The sequence below is a fragment of the Eschrichtius robustus genome, chromosome X, assembly GCF_028021215.1.
Source record: "Eschrichtius robustus isolate mEscRob2 chromosome X, mEscRob2.pri, whole genome shotgun sequence".
NCBI lineage: Eukaryota > Metazoa > Chordata > Mammalia > Artiodactyla > Eschrichtiidae > Eschrichtius > Eschrichtius robustus.
This window is the reverse complement of record NC_090845.1, coordinates 18,412,767-18,439,367: the sequence shown is the minus strand read 5'-3', so window position 1 is coordinate 18,439,367 and position 26,601 is coordinate 18,412,767. Positions and strand designations below refer to the sequence as shown.

Genomic DNA, 26,601 nt, shown 5'->3' with positions numbered 1-26,601 from the left:
CAGTTTCTGCCACAGTGCTCTCATTATGCACAATTTTTGGATGAGGTGAGGATGGCATGCTCCAAAGATCACGCAGGTATAAATAGTTAGCCAGGATTCACACTTGGGTGATCTGGCACTGCTGTGCTCCCAGTGCCTCTTAATGTGTGGCTCCCAGGCCAGCAGCATCAGCATCACCTGAGAACTTGTGAGAAATGCACATTAATTGACCTCACCCCAGACCTACGAAATCAGAAACTCTGAGGTGGGGCCCAGTAATGTGTTTTAACAAGCCCTCTCTGACTGACTCATACTCACGTTTGAGAACCATTGCACCATACTGTACTACCTTTCATTTAAGGGCTTCGAGAGTATTTTTCTAGTTGGCCATCAATATTATCCATCATCTAGAGAAATGTCTGACAGTATTAGTGACCAACTTGAAAAATAAACATTTAAAATTATTTTTACTTCAAATACAAAATATTATTTGCTCTGCTTTAATTTTAAAATAATGGTATTTCTATTATAGCATTGCCTTGCTTTAAGTGTTATTTATGCAATTGTCTATTTTCTCACACCAATTTCTAAGCATCCAAAATGCTCTTGTATCTCCCACAGGCACTAGTAATTTGCTTTCCAAATAGTAGGCATTCAATAACGGTTGGTGTAATTGAATGAGACAAAAATGTTGTACGATAATGTTTCTCATTAAATTGAAGATATATGGAAAGCAGCTTTAGATGCTAAAACTTTTCAGTCATATTTTCCATGACTATTAACTGCTTCACAGAAAGGACAGTTTAATATCTTCATTGTCAATCGATAGCAATATTTGAAAACTGCTGTTATCAGATGTGAAAATTTACAATGAGACGTTTAAAATTTATTAGTTACTTAAAAATCCACAGTGTTCTATTTTTCTTCCTGAAATAACTTTCTCAATTAGCTAATTTATCATGCACACACTAAAAGACTTTAAAATACAACTTTCATTTATTGGATATTTCACAGGCTCTGATGGAACTTTAGAATATGTCTAAAATAATTTTTAGTGTTTCAAATAATTACTGATTCGGCATAGAACTATTTATCATGCAGGAGACTATCCTTCAAGAGTGATCTTTTCAGAATGTTGTTTACATGGCGGTGTCTCATGTAAATTTTGCTGCTAGATGTGACTATTATCTTGTATATTTCACCACCTCCCTTCTTCCCTTCCTCCCATAAATCAGAATATTGGAAAGATAATCAGAACACACTTTACCATGCATATATGTGACAGAAAATAATATTATGAGGTTTTTTTCCATTATCTCTATCTTCAAGTTGAAAATCAAATTGAAGCATTTATCTATATAGTGTGGATTTCACTGATGCATCTAAGCATTTCTTTGTAACTGAATCAAATATAATTTGGTATTATTAAATGAGATGGGGTGACTCATGAGCTATTGACCAAGTTCTAATGGTTAATTAGCAGCAGTGCATTATAACCCCTACCCACTCACAGTCACTATTGCGGCTAAAGGAATTTTAATTAGTTGTGTGAGACCTTAGTCAAATACACCTGCACGCCAGCTCTCATTTTTCAAAGCTCTCCTCCTAGGTTCTTGCTTTGGAATTTCTATTATCCAAAGGTAGAGATTACGGCTTCCTTGGGATCTTACCACCTTCATTTCTCTTCCTCCCACTTCTCTACCTACAATTACCCTTTGGAAACTCTGAGATTGATCATAACGAATCTGATAATGGGACCAAAGGCTTTCAGTTTCTGCATGATAACGCAAACATGCCAACCTGGCCCCATGTGAATCGGCTCAGGTTTCCCCACTGGTTTGGCACTCGTTTCCAGTGGAGTTGCTAGAAAGGGCCATTTTGGATGTTGACTTGGATTTCCAGTCAGTATGCTATTTACTCACTCCAATACTGGCTTCAAGGTAACTTCTAATGCTATATATGGCTTAGAACAAAGTATTTGGAATGATCTGGGGAGGACTGGAATAGGAGTGAGAAGACCTTTCCTTTCAGCTTGTACTTCTGACTATTCAAAAATATACCTAAACTAGGATGGATACATTTGTGGGTGAATAATAAAATTAAAACATTAAAAATAGAATGAGGTCTGGCTTGAGCTTAAGGTGAGTGAGTGAATCATGTGCCCGATTAAATTAGCATTGCACAGAAGTGGAACCAGAAGGGGGGTAGAGTGTAACAGCTCTCTTCCCTCTGGGGTGACTTTTCCATCTGTACACTGCAGGCCTGCTACCAGATAATGAATGGTGAGAGATCCCAAATGACAGGTGGCAGAAGAATACTGAGGAGTCTTATTAGCCAACTCCTACAATATATATTCTGGGCGCTGCTACTTGAGCATTTTTTTCCCCCATAAAAAGTACCTGTTAGCAGAAATTAAATATAGAAATAATATTCTTTACCTCATGACCTCCATATAGGGGGAGGGGTGCATTGGAGATACTCAAGGGAAGGCATAAAGAAATGAGGGTACAGGTGTTACTTTTTGGTGGCTGGGCATCTATTCATCCTATCTGTACAGGGATAGGATAAATAGATGCCCAGGGGATTCACTTGTCTCCTTTTTATAGGCCATGAATTTGAGGGGGACACCAGGATGCAAAATATGGCCAAGATTAAGCCTCTAGAGTCTGAATGTTTGTGTCCTCTCAAAATTCACATGTTAAAATACTAATGCCCAGTGTGATGGTATTAGGAGGTGAGGCCTTTGGAAGGTCCTTAGATCATGAGGGTGGAGGCCTCATGAGTGGGATTAGTGTTCTTAAAGAGAGACCCCATAGAGATCCCTTGCCCTTTCCACCATGTGAGGACACTGTGAGAAGGCACTGGCTATGAACCAGGAAGAACCCCCTCCCCCAACCCCTGCCAGAACTCAACCATGCTGGTACCTTGATCTTGGACTTCCCAGCCTCCAGAACTGTGAGAAATAAATGTCTTTTGTTTATAAGCTACCCAGTCTGTGGCATTTTGTTATAGCAGCCCAAGCTGAATAAGACAAAGCCAATCAGCATATTGCATTCCCCAGGATGCAATGGTTGGTTCAGTAATGGTCCCATGATCCTACAAGAGTCTATGAACACTGAAGCTTTCCTAGGGCTTCTGGGAAAAAAGACACATTCTTTCCTGCTTTACTTGAACATAAGGGGCTGTAATGGCTGTATTACTGCTCTCATACTGCTACAACATGGAGCCTGAGACTGAAGAAAATAAAATAGGGGGTCAGAGATAATGAGATGGAGAGAAAATAAGTTCTTTTTTCCTTCCAGTTTTATTGAGATATAATTGACATACAGCACTGTGTAAATTTAAGGTGTACAGCATGATGATTTGACCTACATCCATCATGAAATGATGACCACAGTAAGTTTAGTGAACACCCATCATCTCACGTAGGTACAAAATTAAAGAAATAGAAAAGAATGTTTTCCCTTGCAATAAGAACTCTTAGGATGTACCCTCTTAACAACTTTCAGATATAGCATACAGCAGTGTTAATTATATTTATTATGTTGTACATTACATCCCTAGTACTTATTGATCTTATAACGGGAAATTTGTACCTTTTAACCACCTTCATCCAATTCCCTCTCACCCCCGCCTCTGGTAACCACAAATCTGATCTCTTTTTTTATGAGTTTGTTTGTTTGTTTGTTTTTGAAGTATAATTGACCTACAATCCTATGTTAGTTCCTTGTATGTAACATAGTAATTTGATATTTCTATACAGTTCAAAATGATCATCATGATAAGTCTATTTACCTTCTGTCACCAAAGATATTACATAATTATTGACTATATTCCCCACACTGTACATTTCATACCCATGACTCATTTGTTTTGTAACTGAAAGTTTGTACCTCTTAATCTCCCTCACCTATTTCTCTACTCCCCCACCCTTCTCCCTCTGGCAACCACCTGTTTTTTCTCTATATCTATGACTCTGTTTGTGTTTGGTTATGTTTGTTCATTTGCTTTGTTTTTTAGATTCCACATATAAGTGAAATCATACAGCATTTGTCTTTCTTTGTCAGAGTTATTTCACTTAGCATAATACCCTCTAGGTCTATTCATGTTGTCACAGATAGCGAGATTTCATTCTTTGTTATAGCTGTGTAATATTCCATTGTGTATATATGTGTTCATCTATCGATGGATACTTAGGTTGCTTCCATATCATGGCTATTATAAATAATGTTGCAATGAGCATAGGGGTGCATATATCTTTTCAAGTTAGAGTTTTGGTTTTCTTCGGATAAATATCCAGAAGTGGAATTGCTGGATCATATGGTAGTTCTATTTTTTTTTTTTTTTTGGCTGCATTGGGTCTTCGTTGCAGTGCACGGGCTTCTCATTGCGGTCGCTTCTCTTGTTGCGGAGCATGGGTTCTAGGGCACACGAGCTTCAGTAGTTGTGGCTTGCGGGCTCTAGAGTGCAGGCTCAGTAGTTGTGGCACATGGGCTTAGTTGCTCCACGGCATGTGGGATCTTCCCGGACCAGGGCTCGAACCCGTGTCCCCTCCATTGGCAGGCGGATTCTTTTTTTTTTTTTTTTTTTTTTCATGAACAGTTGGGTTTATTTCAACAGTAAGTTTGAAACTCTTGCTTCTGGCAAGAGTACTACAGTAATTATATTAGGAATAGACAATTTCCTACACTGTCAAATATATAAAAGTTCCTTCTGCATTTTCCTCAACACTGATCAACAAGCAGATTCAGTCCACATTTGCTTTCATCTACTGAGTGTACCCAAGCTTCTTCTTCAGAGATTCTGGCATCTCAGGTGGAGGAGGGCGAGGGAGCCTGAAGTAGACCTTCACGGAGTCATAGATGAACCACTGCAGTGCAGAGTGCCGATCATGATGATACGGGCAAACAGTCCCTTCCATACACCTCTAAATCCAAGTCTCTGGAGGACCAGAGATGCACTGCTACCCTTCTCTTTATTCAACACAGACACCACAGAATCAGCAGGGTGAGAAACAATGGCACAGAAGACTCCAGCTATGTAACCTGCCACAAATGTGACAACCAGCTGCTCTGGCTTTGAACATTCACTTCGGGGCTTGGGAACCACAAACTTGTACAATGCTTCAACAGTACGTTCAAAGCAGGCGAACTTCATCATGGTGTATGGTATCTGTCTCATCCAGAGAGGAGCAACCCCCTTGTAGAATGCCTTTAAGCCTTCTTCCTTATACATTTTGGGAGCTGCATCCCTCAAAGTGTTAGCATATCCTGGTTGGGTTTGAATTCGAACCTTAGCAGCTTCCATAGGAGCCAGAGCAATGTCAGCAAAGAATTCAGCACTGGCAGAGGCAGCCAAATATAGTGATGTGCGCCAGAGATAGGCATTCTCCTCTCCAAGCATGTTGCTATACAAAACTTTGAAGACTTCATAAAAGACAAATTTGCAGAGCCCTTGCATAGAGTAGCCAATGAAAGTCAGAGCCCATCCTTTGGCCAAACCATGAACACCATCTTCTTTGAATGTAATTGAGAATCCATTAAATATGCCCTTGTACTTTTGTGGGTCCATCTGCATACGGCATTTCACTAAATCCAGAGGAACAACAGCAGTGTGTGTCAGACCACAACCTAAGACCCCACCAAAGCCACACAGTGTGTAAAACTTCGCGGAGCCATATTCACAACTGTACTCTTCCACAGCGGCGGCTGCCAGCTTGCGGGAGCGGCGGGGTGGGCCCGGGGGCCCGGCGGGGTTGCTGCGGGGGCCCGCGAGACCATCTTGCACCAGCTGCAGGTGGGGCACGTTGAAGGGGTTCACCCGCGCCAAGTGCGCCATGGACGAGAACATTTTCTCCCTAAGATGGCGAACACACCACCGCTCCCTCGGAAAGGCTGGGGCTCACACAGCGGCAGGCGGATTCTTAACCACTGCGCCACCAGGGAAGCCCCGGTAGTTCTATTTTTAATTTTTTTAGGAACCTCCATACTATTTTCCATAGTGGCTGCACCAATTTACATTCCCAGCAATAGTGCACGAGGGTTCACTTTTCTCCACATCCTCACCAACACTTGTTATTTGTTGTCTTTTTGATAATAGCCATTCTGACAGGTAGGAGGTGATATCTCATTGTGGTTTTGATTTGCATGACCCTGATGGTTAGTGATGCTGAGCATCTTTTCATGTTCCTATTGGCCATCTGTATATCTTCTTTGGGAAAATGTCTATTCAGGTCCTCTGCCCATTTTTTAATCAGGTTTGGGTTTTTTTGGTGTTGAGTTGTATGAGTTCTTTGTATATTTTGGATATTAACTCCTTATTGGATATATTGTTTGCAAATATCCTCTCCCATTCAGTAACTGGCCTTTTTGTTGATGGTTTTCATTGCTGTACGAAAGCTTTTTAGTTAGATGTAGTCCCATTTATTTATTTTTGCTTCTGTTTTCCTTGCCTAAGGAGACATATCCAAAAAAATATTGCTAAGACCAATGTCAAAGAGTGTACTGCCTATGTTTTCTCCTGGAAGTTTTATGGTTTTACATCTCACATTTAAGTCTTTAATCCATTTTGAGTTTATTTTTGTGTATGGTGTTAGGGAGTGTTCTAATTTCATTCTTTTACATTTAGCTGTCCAGTTTTCCCAGCACCACTTATTGAAGAGGCTGTCTTTTCCTCATTGTATATTCTTGCCTCCTTTGTTGTAGATTAATTGCCCATGTAACTGTGGGTCCATTTCTAGGGAAACAAAGTCTGATGACACATTTGAGCATTGACTGCAAGAGTGCCTGTAGCCAGCCCTGCCTCTGGTTCAGGCTGCCTCTGGATTTCATTTATGTAAATCAAATTCCTTTAATTCTTTTTTTGCCTAAATTAGTTTGGTTTGGGTATTCTGTTATTTGCAACCAAGATTGCCCTGATTTACACAGATGTGAATACCACTCAAGCATCTCCGCAGTTGAAGATTGATCCACGATTCCACAGGGGCCTACACCTTTGGAGATTTATTTATTTAGTAACCAATCAAAAGTAAGAGGAGCTTTTCAGGAAAGTTTGTTTGGTGGTCAGAATTTTAAATTATTCCAGTGGCAAAGCTCGTAGCAATCCATCTACTAATTGGTTTGTGAATAATTAAAAGATGATCTAAGGTCATCAGCAAGCCTCAAGATAAATCCTGGTGTCTAGAGTATGCATCATTCATGTAATTTTATGACATAAATGCTCTCATACTAAGTGAAAAAGAAGCAGAATAATGACATGTATATAATATGGAATAAAATGGAAAATCAGAATGTGGAACCTCATGAGGAATCACTAAAAAAAAAAAAAATAAGTAACTGGGAAACCCCAAGCATGAGGTTTTAGAATGTAACAATTTCATTGAGAGAAATGATTTGTAAAACAATTTGGAACTCCTCTAAAAGTTTCAGTCTTTATTAAAATTTTCTGGTGCTTATTTCAACTTTAATCAAATATTACCTTCATATAATAGTTGATATACATGATATATGGATATAAGATATAACCATTGGAGTCACAGTGTTCTTAAAGAAATGAATATTTATTTGATAAATACTGCATTTCTGAAAATACTATACTGACTGGTGATTTTTAATATTTTTTATTTTGTCCCATTACTAAAGGAATAACTCTCAGTGGACACATTTCAGAAACTAGTTGCTATACCTAAAAATAAAGAAATGTTAATGTTGCCTTTCCAAGAGAGACAATACACAACCATCCTAAGAAGATGGATTTCAAAGTGTAAATATAAAAAAAAAAAAAAGAAACCCAAGAATCCAAAAAGTTGCCAAGATGTCTTTTGAAGCAATTGAAATAGAAGGCCAGACTTAAGTCTATACAGGCCTTTCTTTCAACCTGATGATTAAAAGAGGGAGTTTGACCTTTTTGGTTTTTTTAACACTACTTCAACATTGATGAAAGAATGAGTGGATCTGGTAAATAAACCAGAATACCTCACTCATAATGGATCAGTTATGTCCACAAGAAGTGAATGTATGATTTCTGTAATGCTGTTAGCTCAGTTTAGGTCTGTGAAGACAGTGAAGGCAACAGTGTGTTGCAATGAGCCAGCAGCACACAGAAGTGCCATGGAATCAAATGATCCAGTTGGGAATCTCAATTCTACTACTTCCTAGCTGTATGGTCTTGGGATGTTTACTTATCTTCTCCAAACCTTAGATTCCTGATATATAAAATGTGTCTAAAAAATGTTAACTACTATCACCTAAGTTTTTCATATTGTAATAATATTTGTCATTTTTAAAGTATTTCTCTGTGCCATGTGCTACACTACACATAACACACACGTGCGTGTGCGCACATACACACACTCCATACCCTTAAAACTCTATGAGATAGTTATTTTAATTCCCGTTTTATAGATGTAGAGACTGAGGCTCAGATAAGTTATATATCTCACTCAGGGTCACATGGCTTGTGTGTAGTCAGTCTTCAGTTTGAACAAAAGTCTGTCTGATTCCATAGACAATGATTCTAATCTATAAAACCAAACAACCTCTATATGTTGCAATAAGAAAGACAGTAACTTTGAACCTGTACTTTGACCCACATCACAATTAATCCATAGTGTGGGGAGTGCTTGCTAATTTGGCCTACTCTTAGGTAGTTCAAGAATGTATAAAAAAGAACTTTGTGTAAAAACCATAAACCACATACTGGCTTTGGGATATAACTGAGATAGACAGATCCTGTAGCTGTGAAACTGGAGGAGGAACAGATCAGCTTGTGAGGTCTAAAGGCAGAGCTATGAGCCAACAGGCACTGTAAGATGTGGTCATGGTCAATCAACAGACTACAGAACAAATCTCTATTCACTGTGGAAAAATCAAAGTCGGAAAACACACCAAACCCCATTGTGACATTAGACTCCTCTTCAACCTAAAACACTGACACTAATTGAGTTTGGCAGATAATATCAAACTGGATCTCATGGACCCACATAGGCCATAAGACTCTGCTCATATAGCAAATCTTAATGCTGGTGCAAGGCTGTGCTGACTTTATTGATTCTAGGATTTTAGGCGTACAGATATCTAGGTGGATCCTAAGCTGGTGTCGAATACTGGGAGTAAGACTAGAATTTAGGGCAGGAAAGAATTCTGTGATTTCTGGCCAACGGGCTATACATTTTCAGCCAGTTATTCTTTGTGTTTATTTGTCCTTTGTTATCCTTGAGCTTTAAGTGAAATATGATTTAAAGAGCTTGTTCAATTATTCTATGATTTTTTTTATTCATGTTTATCTAGGGTGTTAAACTGAGAGCAGCTCACGTGATAGTCTCAGTGAAAGTTACCTAATGCTCTGAAGGAAAGTGGACCAAGGGCAATAATGGGCAAAACTTCAAGGGACAGTTTTTTCTTCCCACATGGAGATGCTTTGTAAATCTAAACAGTACTTTCTTTATACCAGTCACCTCCTAATTATTAAACTAATAACATTTTTCAAATCTAATTTGAACCCTGTTATACATTTGATCCTAATGAATTCTTTTTACTTCTTAAAATGCTCTCCTTGCTTGAATTCCTTCTCTCTTAGTTTTCTGCCAAGTCTTTTTCAGGTTCCTTCATGTACTCCTCTTCTTCTACCTAATGTTTAAATGATGGTTTTCTCTCAGGGTTCTACACACCCTGACCACTTCCCTTTTGACTCTATACATACATATTATACATTATACGTATCATATCTAAGTGATTCCATAGCTATTATCTTAATCACTTAAGTATTCAAAAGCTACATATTATCATGAGAAAGACTCACAACATTGGACTTTTACATAATGGCCCTATTGCTGTCATACAGAAGAGGTGAAATGGACCCTCCCTCAAAATTGGTTTGGATATTGAGACTGATGATACCACATATGCATCAAGAGGGTAGGAATGAGATTTATTATTCATATAATGAGACTTTCTGAAGAGAGAAATGTGAGTTCCCAAGCAGGTCAAAAAGTGGATTGAGAGAGCGAGGAGGGGCAGCTGGCTTTGGATTTTATTGTGGCTAGGTTGTGGGGCTGGGGTGAGGGTTCCCTTGTATGGGCTAGGGCTTCCGTAGTTTGAGCCTCCCCCTGGCACCAAAGTAGGGAGCATCTAGGCCTTCTCATCAGCTTGTGCAGATACAGGGGAAGACAGAGTGGCAGAGCTTGAAAGCTATCAGCAGTCAAAAATCAAAAATGGAGTTAGACTCTTTATTACAAATCTCCATCATAATTAATTCGTAGTTAATTTAGATTTGACCACTACACAATCCACAACTTCAGTCCATTTGTCTGTTCTGAATTATAGAATTGCCAAATTGATCTTTCTACTTGGATGTCTGACAGAGCCCTCAAGCTCAACATGTTCAAAACTGAGCTCTTTTTACAAGGTAAGTTAATGACCTCTCAATCTACCTAGTTTTCCAAGTTAGAAAGATGACAGATATCCTAGATGTTTCTCTGTTCTTATCAACCCCTGGTCTTTGCTATTGGTCATAAGCTCCTACTGATTCTACCTTTGATCACCTTGCTGATACCACCCCCTCCTCTTGTAGATCCCATTGACTACCTCAGTTCAGTCCCTTGTAGTTTCTTGACTGGATTATTGCAATAGCCAGATCTTAATGGCTGCTCTGTTTCTAGTGTCATCCTCTCTGATAATCACCTCCACACACACACATTAACCAACTTGACCCCAAATGAAAATATGATCCACGTCACTCTCCTACTTAAAACTCTTCTATTAGTCTTGATCAGCCACAGGTTAAAGTATGAATGTCTTATAATGGCATACAAAAGATTTTGTGTTTTGGCCTCAACCTATTTCTTTGGCCTCATCTACCTACTCCCCTGTCCTGACTCCTATTCTTTCACATTCACCCTGGGTTTCGTTTATACCAAAATACTTTCAGTTCCTCAAACGACCTGAAGTCATTTTTTTTTTTTTTGTCCCCATACCTTTTTACATGCTGCTCCTTTTGTCCAGAAGACCCTTTATGTCTCTGTCCTCTAGGCAGCCCTATTTATTCTTCTAGTCTGAATGCAGCTAATATCTCTTCTATGAGGCTTTTCTTGACTTTCCCAGGCCATGTTCCCAGCGTAGCACCCTGTATATAATGAGTATAGTAACCATTTATTTTGTGCTTCACACTGTGCTAAGTCCTTTACATATATTATTTTAGGCAATCTGTATAGTAATTTTAGGGACTAAGTATGGATATCCCTGTTTTAAACATGATATTAAGGTATAGAGAGTTGCAATGACTTATGCAAGACCACACTGCTATCAAGTAGTGGATCTCAAATTTGAACCCAAACTTATGTCTTATCTAGACCAATGCTCATCATCATGATGTTGCTCAGGTGTATTTGTTTAATGACCTATCTCTCCATATAGTCATTTTTGCATTTCCTAGGCCAAACAAACAGTAGTGCCTAATGTGTATATTATATGTTGAGGAGACCAGGATATGTGGGGGTGGGACTGGGCAAATGCCAAAGAACAATACAGTACAGCCATTAAGTCCATAGTAAAAAGTTCAATCATGCCATCATATTTAAAATCTGTAAAAGCTGATTAGGAAAAGACTGAGAATAGATGGTCACTTCTGTTTCCTTGTTCAAATCTATATGAGGAAAATGGCCAAGTATTTCTTAAAAACCATCAAATGATTGAAGTAAAAACAGTGTAAAAGTTCTATAGCAGTCATATGTCACAGCATCTATGTCCCTCACTTACATCTTGAATGGTCCATAAAGAGAAAGGACTTTGGCTTCTGCCAACTGTTCCCTGCATCAAGAATAAGTACCATGGAAGGGACTGAGAATGCATTTTATGCAAGAACTGTCACACAAAGAGCAGACATTAAGATTGAAATTGCAGCTCTTAGACTGAGGAGCTGAACAATAGTCAAAGATGGGAGAAATCCTAACAGCTGGCAAGTCAAGGGAAAGGAAGATGGGGAAATGAGTCTCATTGTTTATCTAACTTCCAAAGATGAAGTCATAAAAACCATATAACCTAATTGCAGTTCTATTGTCATTCCAGGGATGTCTTTTTGCACCACTCAAATCAAACCATCTGGGTTCCATTCTTCCCTATTGATCTTACTCATCCTACATGATATAGTTCAAATGTTACCTCCTTTGTCACATATCCCCTGGTCCCCCAGTCAGCATTGATAACCCCACCCTTTTTGCTCACAAAGAACCCTATTTGTACCTCAATTTAGTAGGTCTTAGCTAGATTCAAGACCAAGTTTGAGCTTCTTAAAAGCAGAGAACTGTTCTTTCTTGTATGTTCATGCCAACTGCCTAGCGCAGGGCTGAACTCAAACTAGGCTTTCAGTGAAGCCTTGTTGAATTGAAATAAATCTGTTAAGGTTAAGGAATTACTAAACTGTAAATCTTTCTTGACCAAATGACTTGTTCCTCTAAGGACAAATTTTAAAGAATCAGGAAGCCTCAAATAGTCTCGTGTTCTGTTTGCATTTGATAATTTCTTACTGAAATTTTAGCCTCTGAAATGCACACTTTATTAGCACAAAAGATTTCCTCAGACAGAAAACTCAGATGTTACATATAACCTTGGCTGAGTCATGCTTTAATGTCCCTTCAACTTTCCCAATAGTCGACGTTGATTCTTTGTCAGATTTCCTGGAAAGCACCTGCAGCAGCTGCTCCTGCCACTACCACTACTCATGTTGGCCAGCCTATGTTTGCTGCAGCTATCAGGGGTCTAGGCAAGTAGATCTCTGACTGAAGAGAGAGCTCTGATTGATAAAGCAGCCAGGAGAGTAGACCTAAAATCCTGTAGTGTGTTGTATTCACTATTATATTATGATTATTATGTACTTTTCTTCTCCTTCTACTAGATCATGAGGTTCATGAGAACAGGAAGAAGATCTAAATCATTTTTGTATTCCTTATTGTATTCGATCAATGCTTTGAAGCTTCAACTTTAGTACCTGCCATATATAGCCTAAATTGTGGTAGTAACTAAGCCAAGTAAGGTGAATTCATATTAGGCTAAGTTCCATCCTAAGGATTGTGAAGCACTTCAAACCCTTTAAGGAAAAAATCAGACCATATGTAAACGTATAGTTGGATTGGATTCTGATGAGGCTTCATCCCCAGTTTGATTCACTTGGTCAGCACTGGGGCCTAGGCATCATTTTTTAAAAGCTCAACCACCCAGAATTCTAATATGCAGCCAGGGTTGAGATCTAGGGTCACTGATCTAGGATATATAGATATGACAGATAAAGATATCTCACCTTTGAATTAAAGAACAAACAGCAAATATATAAACTTTGTGTACTTTTACATTCTATTTCCTAGAGTTAATTATTTACCTACTTTATTTTTTTAATTAAGTTTTATTGGAGTATAGTTGCTTTACAATGTTGTGTTAGTTTCTACCTAGTTTAAATAACATTTCTTCTTGGCAAAAAACTTAATGTTTGTATTTAGGAAGTATTATTCTCTTGCATGAGTCTTTACTTCTCACTAGGAAGCTTGGTTTTTTCATGAATTGCTTTTAGGTAATTCATGGGGAAGTATAAACAAACACATTCAAGAGAGACTGGTCATTGTTCTTCCCTGCTATGAATATTTATCATGCTAAATATTTGGCTTTGACATTTATTTCAACTTCACTGATACTTCTGCAGTGCCTTGCTTTCTTTTGGCATTGACATTTTAGTACCCTTTGCCATTATACAATATATTTTTGGAGGCATTATTGTTTGTGGAAATTCCCAGCCTTGCTTTCACTATTATAAATTTAACTGGATAGGGCCACTGATTTATTCAGCTTCAGTCTGGCCTGAGCTAAGGTGTTTTCTCCTAATAGCTGCTCTCCTGAAATATGTCCTCACCTGATCTGCATGTTTTCCTAGTTTGTAGACCATGAATATATCCCTTTGCTCTATAACCCTCAGTGTTATCCTTTGTTCTATTCTTCAGCTTCAGCCTTCCCAGGCTTCTCAGAGTGAATTAACTGGTGCCCCGCAACTCCATAATCATTACATTCTATTTTTGAGCAAATTTTAGCTATACAGGTAGTGTCAATCATAGCATCAAGTGGAGAAGTAATAGTCATAATAGTGACAGAGCTTGGATTAAAGCCATCTAGTAAGCCAGACCTGAAAGAGAAAAGAGAACTGGGATTCCACATTGTTTCTGAAGGATCCTAACCCTCAGTTGAGCCTAGAATGTGGTTCTCTCAGGAAGAACTGATGTGTGGCTTCCAGTGACCTATGTGGGCTTAACTCCAAAGCCGGCTGGGACTTCAGTCACAGAAAGATGATGAGAGAAGAGTAGGACCAAGGCTGAACCAAATGACTTATGTGTAAAGGTGATCTCCAGTAGAGACTGACAGCCTAAGTGACAGCAGTCCTTACCACTGAGTTAGGCACAAGTTTGTTTTTTTTTGTTTTTTTTTGTTTTGTTTTTTTTGTTTGTTTGTTTTTGGGTTTTTTTGGGTTTTTTAAAATTTATTTTTGGCTGTGTTGGGTCTTCATTTCTGTACGAGGGCTTTCTCTAGTTGCGGCGAGCGGGGGCCACTCTTCATCGCGGTGCGCGGGCCTCTCGCTATCGCGGCCTCTCTTGTTGCGGAGCACAGGCTCCAGACGCGCAGGCTCAGTAGTTGTGGCGCACGGGCTTAGTTGCTCCGCGGCATGTGGGATCTTCCCAGACCAGGGCTCAAACCCGTGTCCCCTGCATTGGCAGGCAGATTCTCAACCACTGCGCCACCAGGGAAGCCCCTAGGCACAAGTTTTTATACCATGTCAGGCCTTCCTGGTTGCTCTGCCACCCACAGCCTTCACTTCCCTCTCTAGCATGAATCTCCTTCCAGTTCCTGACTTTTGCCCACCTCTTGCTATCTCCTAAGCCAGTATGCCATAAAGCCAGACAGCTTGTCCTGAAGAACAACAGGGTGAAAGCCTAGATCTTACAACTTACCTCAATTTGGGATCTCCAGATCTAGCTCAGCAAGAGCAGGGAATTTTGCTCTCCATCTAAATGGAACACCCTCTTCCTGGTGTCTTCTCTCTTACATTTCGACAGTGGCTCTAGAGCACAGAGATTTGCCTTCTCTGACTGATAGACCACATAGAAAAGTTCCAGTGGAATTTAGCTCTTGGGCTCAGAAAACTGATTGTTATGCAATTATAGCTCGAATCAATAAATAAATACAATTTTTTGAGAGATTCATTTCAAATCAGGCATGTAATTAGAAGACGAAGACATGTTATATGGAATAACGAAGCATGTTCACCAAACAGTAATCACACCAAAACTCAAAATTTTATTGCATCAAAAATTGCATTTTAACATGATTGTGTGTGTATGTAATGTAAAAACTTTATTTACGAATGAAACATTAAACAGAGCACTACCATTAAGAAGTGTTACAGATCTTGCTTAAGTATTTTAACATTTAACTCCACAAAATCACTTTGGGAAACTCTACTGAAGCTAAATACACACCTATCCTATGACCTAGTAATTCCACTCTTTAGCATACCCAGGAAAAATGAGTGCGTACGTCCACAAAAAGACATATGTAAGAATATTCATAAGAGCTTTATCCATAATAGTCAAAGCTGCAAATAAGCCAAATGCTTATCAAAAGGAAAATGGATAAACAAATGGTAGTATACTCATACAATGGAAAACTACACAGCAATAAAAAGAACAAGCTACTGGTGCACATAACACCATGCATGCATCCCACATGTATTATGTTGAGTGAAAGAAACCAGACACAAAGGAGTACATATGTATGATTCCATTTATATCAAATTTAAAAAGAGGCAAACTAGCTGAGGAAGATAGGAGACCGAATACTGGTTACCTGAGGGTGTGTGTGGATGGGACTGCAGAGTGGAATGAGGAAGGAGGGAGCTTTGGATGGTACTGGAAATATTCTATATCTATGTGAATGATGGTTACAGGAAGGTGAGAAGGAAGGTTGGGAGGAGGGTTTACTTATGTAGTAAAAATTACCAAGCTGCACACTTAAGATTAGAACATTTACATAGTTTATGCTATATATATTATATCTCAAAGAAAATTAACTCCAACATAGACTGTTACAAAAACATAGAAGCAATTTTCCTTAAGCTATTTACATTGAAATGGCTAAGGCTAGATGTTTCAATGTTCAACACATGTGTGTGTCTAAAATAACACCCTTCGGCATACCTCATTGGTTGGCATAACAAAAATGGCTGGTGATTATACAGTCATTCTTTTGTTCAAGTAGCTCAAAGCCTTTATAAATTGATCTCACAATGTGGATGTTACGAACACGGTAAGTCTTATTCATAAGCACACTTTATCTTGCATCCCAGGAGGGTTAGTTTTATTTAAAAATTTGAATTTTAATTCTTAAAATCTGCATATAGACTCCTGTTTTTATTTATCTTATTATTCTACACATCAGAAGTGCAATGAAGATTATCAAAGGCCTTAATGAAATCTTGGGAGGCAGTACAATCTGGTGATTCATAGACTCTTCCATTTCCTTGAAGTATGACCTTGGGCAATGGCCTTCCTTTGGGAATAATAGTTATGAGGATTAAATAAATTAATATGTTTATTGGGCTTACCATACATAGTGCCTGGCACAGGCTAATAAATGTTAGCTACTTTATCATTTAAAAGAAATCAGATGGCAAGTATGGAAGAAATTCAACTAGCATGGTATCTCCTTTCCAATACTGAAAACTCTTAACTTTAGTGACTTTCCTTTGTAAATAAGGATGCATTTTTCCAAAACAGCAATATTCTCTCATGTCAAAATCCCTTTAAAAACAGGAACTATGGGTACAGTAATACTAGGCGCACATGTATTATGTCAGGCTGAGAAGTGAGCAAAGCTACTCTAGTTGATCTACAGACCTGTGAGTAGGAAAAGAAATGCTTCTTGTTGTATACCACTGAATTTTGGGGTGGTTTGTTATATACCATTATGTGTCAATAACTCGCTCATACACTAGGTAGCTGATAGTCTAGAGCAGAGGTTGGCAAACTATGGCCAGTGGGCCAGTTCTGGCCCATGGCCTATTTTTGTATGGCTCATGAGCTAAGAATGATTTTTATATTTTTAAAAGGTAGTTAAAAAAAATAAGAAGAATATGCAACAAAGATCTTCTAGGGCCTGCAAAGCCTAAAATACATACTATACAGCCTTTTTCAGAAAAAGTTTGCCTATTCCTGGTCTAGAGTAAAAGGTAAGGAAGAGAAAAGAGAAATTCTCACCATAGTCATGGCAAAAAAAAAGGTATTTTAATGCCCACTACAACCCTGCCTGGATGGCTGTCCCCAACTGGACTTTATATGTTGTTGAATGAGTAGAAGACTACAGCACTTTTTAGGGAGACTGCGTGTAGAGGGACAGGAGGTTGTAGGGGTGAATACCTCCAGGCCTGGGTTTCTATAGCCCACTGACTAAACAACTGTTGGCCATGAGGAGGCAGCACTGTTCACATGGATAACTCAGGAAAAAACACTGGCAAAAACCTTAAATGGAAATAATTTCTTTAGGTCCAATAGCAATTCACAGCCTCTCTGTTTCACTACAGTTAGTTAAGAATGATTCCTAAGCCCCTTCCTAGTTCTTTTCCTCCTGCTGATCTATTTATACATTTGGTGTTCCTTGATTTACATTGGTAGTACTGACTTTCACTGGACAGTGGGCTCCTGGGAAAACATGATGAAAAAATTGCTCTATAGTAGACTGGGTATGTGCCGGTATATGCAGCTCCTGCCATTCTAATTTTTTTTTTTTAAATTAGCTTTGGTAGACACTGTTGAATGAGCAGGTAAAGGCAGTAAGAAGTGAAGCAGAGACATTTAATAAGCAGCAGCACATTAACAGAGCCACACAACAGCTGGCAATGAAAAGTAGCTACTGCCTATATATCCAGATGTCCATGTTAGGTGACAAGATAGTTCTCTATTTACTACCACTCTGTTGGTGGAGAAAAATCCTGGAAGGACACGCACCATTAATTCACAGTAGTCACACAATGAAGACCAGCATTCTTTTGCAGACAAAAATTTGGATTCTAAGCTACCTGTGGTACTTCCTCTTAATATTATGTACAGGGTTCAAGTGAGTGTTGCAACGTTAGGTTGTTTCTTTATTAAAATCTAACTTGGTAACATTTTATAACATATTTTGTTTACATGTAGTTTGAAAAGAGCTTGAAAATCGAATTCCTAATTGGGAAAGAGATTCAGCATTGGAGCTATAAATATATGTTGTGCTCAGTAAGTCAATGTCTTTTACAGAAAAGCCAAAGAGCAAAGTTTGTCTGGGTCATAAATATAGTTGTTTGCCTCTCTCTCCCTAGGAGGTCTCCCATTACTGTTATTTTATACCTCATACTAGCCTTTGCTGATACTCTGATGTTGCCAATACAGCACTTGAGCCATAAATTTGTTCTGAACTTTTTTTTTAATCTAGAGCTATATACTTGCTATTTGGAATTGCATTGTACTTTTTTGTAAGAACAGAAGGAAACTGCAAAATAGTTACTGACCTGAAAACAATATATATTTTTAAAAACAGAGACTGTGTGGGTATGATAATCTTAGAGCAAAATTGTGTGTTTTGTCAGGTTGAGGCTGATGGCATTTACGTAATGCTTTGAATCGTATTCTAGGCTTGTCTCTGTAGCTCTTGTTACTTCAGTTAAGTCAACTCACTTCTATTTTCTTGTGAGCTCTAACTCAGGCCTTTGTGGGGTGTTAAGAAGGATACCAAGAAAAGCCTCATTCACCCGAAATATCTCATCAACTGGGTTCTTGAAGGGGAGATAGTATTTGGGAGAAAGGAAGAAACCTTTTTTGGAGCAATGGAGACACCTCAAAGATAAGATTTTTCAGTTTTTCAATTTTGACTGGAATCATTTTCAGGGATTGTGAGGAAAGGACATAAAAACTTGCCTTTAAACTTATTTGGAGAATAATGCATTGTTTGTGAGATGTCTTGAGTTCTCTGGAAATAAAGCACAATAGGACAGGAAGGAGATTCTCAATACCCAAACACCTTTGACATCAGGATGAAGAGATTTTTGTCCTAGGAGGACAGGGTACAGCTTTCCCCAAATGTAAGGAAATGGGCTTGGTGAACCTCAAGTCGCCATTCTGTTTCTGCAACCTCTGGACGAATGCTGGTGAAGACGTGATGTTTGGGCTCCTAAAGGACTCTGTGAAATCACAGTTTTCAATGACTATGTGATTACATTGCCATAGTAAAACACTCAATATGTACTTGATTGACTTCTAGGCTTTTTATGTTTTAATCCAGCTTCCCATCCCCAGTCTTCATGTGATTTCATGCCATGCTATCCCATCCTATCATATTCTATTCCTTTTCATTCAATCCAATCCCATTTCATTCCACTGCTTTCCACAACCAACGAATATCTACTCTGTGCAAAGAATTGTTGGGTGCTCTGAGATGGAAGGTGAATTAGGTTTTGTAACAACTTAGAATCCCATTGGGGAGACCAGCCCATACATATGAAACGAATAGTAAATAACATAAAACCACATGCAACTAAGTGACCTACTGTGAACACACATTCAGTATTTAAGAGAAGGGAAATGGAGGCTCAGGTGATCAGAAATGGCTTCAGGGAAAAGATGGCCTTGAACTCATACTTGAGGGATGAAGACGTTTTGTAAAAATGGGGGGCAAGAAGGAGGGTTTTCTGGTTAAGGGAAGTAATGGGTAAGGAAATGTACAGTTGAGGGGGGAACATTTTGTCTCTCTCTTCACATGCTTGCCTCAGCCTATAGAATAATAACATCTACTCTGTTGGGAGTATTGAAGAGAAGGTTTCAATTCTTGTTTACTCCTGTCACACAGTGTTCTCTGTGGAAAGAGAAATTATTTACCTGAGTGGTGGAATGGTTAGACTATGACACCCTTGAGCCCATTCTAATCTACAGTACTACACTGATGGGCTAAAGATCACTGACATTTTTCTGTTGGCCCATTTGTGAGGAAGGCCAGGTTCCCCTATGTGTCTAGCTAAGGGTCTCTGCAGATCCAGTTCCCCTTGTGTGAGTTGCAAGGTCTGGACTTGGGGTAAAGAAGTAGCAAGTCCATTCGGGCTTCAGACCTGAGCTACACTTTCCAAGGCAGCTTTAGTAGAAATAAAGCTGGTATTTTGATCCCTATTACAATCCTATATCCATTCATCAATTGGTTCAAAATTCAGAAGGATAGAGTATGAATAATTATCAGTTGTGGACCACAGTATAAGGCAGTAATGAACATAGCAAGTTCAAGGTGGGTAGAAGTGAAGGAGACAATGAAAAGACTGGCTAGCCAGAGGGCTTGGGGCAGCAAAAAGTAAGTTATGAGCTGGGATAAGAAGGAAGGGGTAGACTGCAGAAGGCCTTGGTTGCCAAAATATGGATGGGAATGTTCACAGCCTAGCTGCTGTAGGAGAGGTGTAAAATTAATTTCAACACAGTGAGCTAAATGCTATTATAAAGATGCTTTCAAAGAATGGAAGAGGCTAATTCTGCTGGAGAAGTGTGTGAGAAGATGCAAGAGGAGGAGGGGAGGATAATAATGGAAGATTTTACAGAGGCGGTACATTCCAAAAGCTGAGGATGGTCCAGTCTGTCAGCAGCATTCCCCCACCCCCATCCCCATCTCCAATAAAGCAGTTGCTTGGGGGGCAGCAAGAGATGAGACTGAAAAATTAGACAGAAGAGAGTGCTAAGGAATTTGCATTAGGTGCTGGAGGCAGGACGGGGCCCCTGGAGTCTGTTTCCTTGTACACATTTATACATTGCAGCACAGTAGGTTTAAGAACCGTGAGAATATGTCTCCCAGGACCAGGAACAAACGCACTATTTGAAACCTGACGTGACCTTAGCTGGCAAGAGTTCTTTGGAGAGGAAGAGAGGCTGCTTTGCTATGGGTTCTGCACGCGGTAAGGATTTCTCCACTTACTGAGGCTTTCCTCGGAGGAGCTTGCTTGCTATTTTCTCAGTGGGTGCCTGCTGCTGGTGCCAGGAGAAACTCTGGAATGAGTGCCATATCTGCAGGGAGGCTGCAGTGAAGATGCACTTTTAGCTACATAGGAAGATGGCAGGGATTGGGGAGGGGGGTTGCTTCCTAGCCTCACGACTCCAGCCACAATTGGCTTCCCTTTTCCCTTTCTAGTGTTTTCCTAGCTCTCTTCATCTCATAGCTTAATTAGTGGGAAACATTGCTGAGAGTCCTTGAGCATTAACAAAAGCCTCTTCTTCTGGAATGTTGGATCTGGAATTGATTTCAAAAACCTTCAAACTTGTTGATTATCTTAAAGCATCTTTAAGGGGAGACTGGAGGGTAAAACAAGACCCTTGAGCTCTGCTCACATGTCACTTTTCCAGTGACCACTTTGTTTAGCAGGGCACTCCCCAGATTCCTTTTCTCACTCTCTACTCTAGTACTCATTCTCTTCCAATAGACCCTATAGTTTATTTATGTTGTTTCCTGTTTCTCTCTCACCTGAATATAAATTACGGGAGGATAGGGATTTTCCTGTTTTGTTCACAATTGTATCCTTAGTGCCTAGAACGCTATCTGGCACATAGGAAAAATTCAATTCATTTTTGTTGTATTTGTTTCATTTTGTATGGAAGTCCAGGTAGAAGGTGCAGCAGACGCTGTCCACATCTCCCATCCCCTCGGCCCCCACCCCCTCCCAGCACACCAGCCTGACCTCCACCTACCAGCACTTGCATCATCTCTTTGCCTAAGGGATTTCTTTGGTCATCAAAACCTGTTCTGCTCTGCAGCACATGATAGGCCAGAAGGGCAGAGAATTAGCAATCTCTATGAGGAGCCCTCAACTACTGGCTGATTGACAGAGTTGACGAATTAAAACCCCAGCATGCTCCCCCCTTAGTTCGTATAACTCTGAGATGCATGTTCTATACTAACTCCCAGAGTTCCTCAGTGCAGTTAAGCGTTAGTGGCCCACAGTGCCACCTGCTTGAAACACATATCTTGTATTAGCTGCCTTCCCTTCCATGGCTCACTTCCCATCCCTCACTCCCCTGTTAGTGTTTCCTAAGATCATCTCCCAAATAAACTATTTGTGCTCAAATTCTTGTCTCAAGGGCTATTCCTAGGGGAACCCAAACTAAGATAGGAAGTGTTCAATAAATGTTCAAATTAATTAATGATTATATTCTCATACTACCTTTCATGCTTATTGGGGTAGGCAGCAAACTAGTTGGCTGTGGATAAATTTTGCCTGAAGATGTGTTTTGCTGGGTGGCAATATTTGAATACCTTCATATATGTGGCATGTACTCAACATCCACCTGCTGTTAGGCATTCACATTGAAACTTTTGGGTCTGGAGAGTGTATTCTGAGAGGCAGCACACAGGATTGAAAAGCACAATTAAAAAGGCTTCAATGTTATATTCATACACTGGAATATTATTCAGCAATGAAAAGAAATGTAGTACAAATAATGCTACAACTTGGATAAACCTTATGCTAAATGAAAGAAGCCAGTCACAGAAGATCACATATTATGATTTCATTTATATGAAATGTCCAGAATAAGGAAATCTATACAGATAGAAAGTAGGTTGTTGCCTAGGGCTTTATGGGGGAAGGGTGATCTGGGGGTTGATGACTATAGGGAATGGGATTTCTTTTAGGGGTAATGAAAATGTTCTAAAGGTTGTGGCAATGGATGGACAACTCTATGAATATGTTAAAATCCATTGACTTGCATACTTTAAATGGATGAATTATGTGGCATGTGAATTATATATCATTAAAACTGTTTGAGAAAATATCTGGCAAATTTGGAATCGAGTCCTTACTATACAGTATACTTGCCATATATGAGCCAAATGAGCTGTACAGGTAAATGAGAAGGTGGGAACAGGAAGGATGAATTTCCCTTTGTCTGGTTTCTCAGTAAAAGATGAATGGGCTTCAAGTGAGGAGAGAGAAGTAAGGGTGGGGGGTACTTCAGTCTGGGGAGCATAGAGAACAAAGTACAGCAATGAATAATAATAGTAAAATCTTTCCCTTATGGAACACTTGCTATGCACCAGGTCTTGTACTAGGCGTTTTGGCTTCATTATCTTTTATTCTACACTTCTTCATAGTAGTTATTACTATCTCTTATTTTGAGAAAGAAGAAACCAAGGCTCAGAAGATCACCCATGATCACCAAGCTAGTTAGTCCAGATACAGAATCCCAGATCCAGGTCTGTCTTCATCCAAAGATTGCACACTTTCCATTAGTAATTGTATAGTAATCATAGTAAATACTTGAATAGGGCTTGCTGTGTGCTAGGCACAGTTCTAAGCTCTGTGCATGTGTTAGCTCATTTAAACTATACTGAGGGAACGCTGGATGAAAAAAATAAATTGAAGTGTGTTAGGGCCAGATTATAAAGGGATATTTGAAGACAGATTTTTTAAAACAGTTTTCTGAGTTTCCTAAAATTGGAAAATCAGATAATGCCATTATCTGTGTGTGAATTAGAATTTTCCTTGGCAGAATGTTATCAGAGTTATTTTCCTTTTGAAAGGTAGCTGGTATGGCTAGGGAGAATTGAAATAATAGGTTGCCTGTAAATTACTGAGGTTAGCCAAGAAGCCATTTTGCAATATGTTTGAACTTTATCTTACAGCCAAAGGGTAATACCAATATTTACAGCAAAGGCCATACTAATGTTTAGGTTTTAGATGGTAGATATGCTTTGGCTCAAAAATGTATTATGCATCAAAGATAATTCTGATCAGTGCTTAGTTTGAAAAATATGTTTGATTTCTTAAATGTAGCCCCCAAGTAAGATAGAGTAAGCAGTTGAGATCCCCTCTTCCCACATTTCTCTTACTGGGTCTTAGGATAAACTGAGCTAAGAGAGTTGAGTCTTCCTAGTTTTCAATAGCCTTGTGGAAAAGGAACCAGGGAAAAGCTAGCTTTGCACTAATGAACAGGGTTTTGGCAGTTCTGTACACTAAGAGGTCCGAGTCCTTATCATAAACTGGGGTGCAATAGTGAGTTTTGTAGCCTTTCACTTAGGCTCATGCTTTGAGTCTTAAAACTAACCTCTGGCTCTCCATAGGATGAGAAGGATGGGGGCATATGTGTTACTATCACCTTGATAGCTATAAGGCACATCCATCTCCAAGAGGAACAATGCCAGAACCTAAGTGAATCTTCAACCTTGGAACCAGGGCTCTGGGATTTGGTGCCATTTCTCTTTTTCCATCTGGTCTGCACATCCAGTATATAGTCCTCCCTCCTTCTTTTTAGTACCTGATATCAAAGAGGACTGCTGGCATGGCTAAGGAGAATTAAAATATGATACTGCCTGTAAATTACTGTAAATTACATGGCCAAGAAGCTATTTACAATATTTTGAGCTTCATCTTATATCCAAAGGGCAATCACTGAAGTTTTATAAATATGGGACTGCCATGATAGGTTCTAGAAATGTGAATCTCTGTTCTGTGGGAATAATAAATCGGAAGTGATACAAGAGAATAAATGTAGGAATACCACTGCTGAAGTATTATTACAATGTTCCTAGCTTGGTAGTGAACATGGAAAAGAGGGGCAAGATATAAGAGATAATGTGAAGGAAGAACTAGTAAAAGGACTTGTTGGGGAGAGCCTGATGAGAGGAGGGTATCAAAGATGGCTTTGAAGTTTAGAGCCTGGGGAACCATCCTTCCATTTCCCCCTTCTCCCCAAAAACAACCCTGAGGAGTGACAGCTTAACAGGTTAACTTACCATTATGATGTTTTTTTAATGGGTGGAGAAATTGACAAGTAAACTTAATTCTTCTGAATTCTAACATTAAAGTAAACAAGCTTTGGAGGCATGCGCAATGTTCTGGTCTACAGCCACAAGAGACCTGTGCTCTCGTTTTTCTATTCAGGGTATTCTTACAAAATGCTTTGAATGATTAGAACATTCGGAGAATGATAGATCGATCTCAGGAGCTAAGTTCCTTGGTGTCCAAATCATAATCCATTTCACTGTACTTTCTGAAAGTGGTGATGAGAAGAATGCTCATTGTGAAATTTCTAGAACCACATGTTCCCTTTCACTTCTTACAAAGAGGAGGAATTAGTTTATCTTTGCCAATTCTATAACTTTCTGGGGACACAGAGGAAAAGAGAAGAAGTAGTTACTTTTATTTGTGTCTGCTTAAAACTAGATGAGTTTGAGTTTGCCTAGTTTCATTCGACTACTCACACTATCCTAGACCCTTTTTAGAAGTGATGTGCTATCTCTTTATTTTTCCTGTCCTTTAGGATTTGTCACAAGCCCTAAGCTCCACTGCTTCTTCCTATCCTTCTAAGAAACAAATTATTTTCTCCTTTTCTTTCTTAGTTGTCAACTATAATAGAAGAGAGAGTATTAATTTCAACATAATCTCCCTGAATGGTTGATATCCTTGCATTTTCTTACTTTAAAAAATGCACTTTCCTCCATTTTCAATGTAATTTTTGTGATATTTGTAATTTTATGATGTTGAATTGGGTACTTTGTCATGTAAATTGCAAATCTTGCAGAAAGGAGGAAATGAGGTCTCACTTAGGAATTTACAATTAGATGAAAGGGAAAGCCTCTAGAAGAAAAGAATGAGAAAAATGTGTACATGAAAAGAATTAGTTTCAGAAGTGAGGGGACAGAGAGAGTAAATCTTTTAGATGGGGAAGGAAGATAAAATAAATGTTTTATGCCACCCAAAATGTTGGGTCTCCAAGGTGCCTGGTATAAATGATCCTCCTCAGGTGTAAACATCTATCCACATCTATGATGTAAGTTGAAGAGTACCAAAACGCTAAAGGAGACTACTGCTCCCTCCCATACTGACTCTGGCATTGTGCCAGGTATCTCCACCCTATTCATACTTGACAATACTGCAGTGGAGTTGGCTACTACGGTGACCCAGATTCCCTGAAGTCAGGATACTAATAGTTCAGGTTGTGACTGTGGGTGTGGGTGTCAAGTACAGAAGTCACTAGTATAGAAGATGTCAAGAAATGTATAGGATAGGCTTTTAAATGGATCATCCACAAGGACTCTGGGGCCACCCAAGAGGATGATATGATTTGGGAAAGAAAGACTGAGCCAGATGTCAAAGTCTTTAATATATGGGAAGTAATACTCAAAAAATCACTTGTTAGCAGTGATGATGAGGAAGAGATGGTTTTATGAAAGGAGAACGATGATGACATGAATTGTAAAATGAGGGAACAGAGAGTTATGGTTCTCCAGATTTCTTTTTTTGGAATTGGCTCATGTGATTGTAGAGTCTGGCAAGTCCTAAATCTGTAAGGCAGGCTGGCAAGCTGGAAACTCAGGCAGGAGTTGATGCTCCAGTCTTGAGACAGAATTTCTTCTCTGAGAAACCTGTTTTTGCTCTAAGACCTTCAACTGATTAGATGAGGCCCACCCACATTATCAAAAGTAATCTCCTTTACTTAAAGTCAACTGATTGTAGATGTTAACCATATCTACAAAATACCTGCACAGCAGCACCTAGACTAGTGTTTGATTGAATAACTGGGTACTATACCTAGCCAAG

The 26,601-nt window shown here is 39.2% G+C and overlaps 1 pseudogene; it reads right to left on the bottom strand.

The window, feature by feature from the left end:
- Window positions 1–4,563: 4,563 nt before the first annotated feature.
- Window positions 4,564–5,851, bottom strand: LOC137757248 (solute carrier family 25 member 3 pseudogene; annotated as a pseudogene).
- Between the last annotated feature and the right edge of the window lie 20,750 nt (window positions 5,852–26,601).